Genomic DNA, 367 nt, shown 5'->3' with positions numbered 1-367 from the left:
GTCTTGGCGCTGTGGTGATATTACACCTTGTAGACGTCTTGGCGCTGTGGTGATATTACACCTTGTAGACGTCTTGGCGCTGTGGTGATATTACACCTTGTAGACGTCTTGGCCTTGTGGTGATATTACACCTTGTATAAACACCTCCATCCCAGACACTGGCATATGATAACCGCCAGGCGTGCCTGTAGGAGCCAGGTCAGGTCTCTGCAGCTCACACACCACCATTTGGCAGCCAGTTCACGTTATGAGGACGTCATACGGCGCGCTCAGATAACCGGCTTCTTTATGGGCGGAGCTGCAGTCCCAGCGACAGCATGACGTACGTGAATGTCTTCCGATTCCACCAATCACATGAGAGGGGCGG

The sequence above is a fragment of the Anomaloglossus baeobatrachus genome, chromosome 1, assembly GCF_048569485.1.
Source record: "Anomaloglossus baeobatrachus isolate aAnoBae1 chromosome 1, aAnoBae1.hap1, whole genome shotgun sequence".
NCBI classification, from domain to species: Eukaryota; Metazoa; Chordata; class Amphibia; order Anura; family Aromobatidae; genus Anomaloglossus; species Anomaloglossus baeobatrachus.
Note: the sequence above shows the minus strand (reverse complement) of the source record.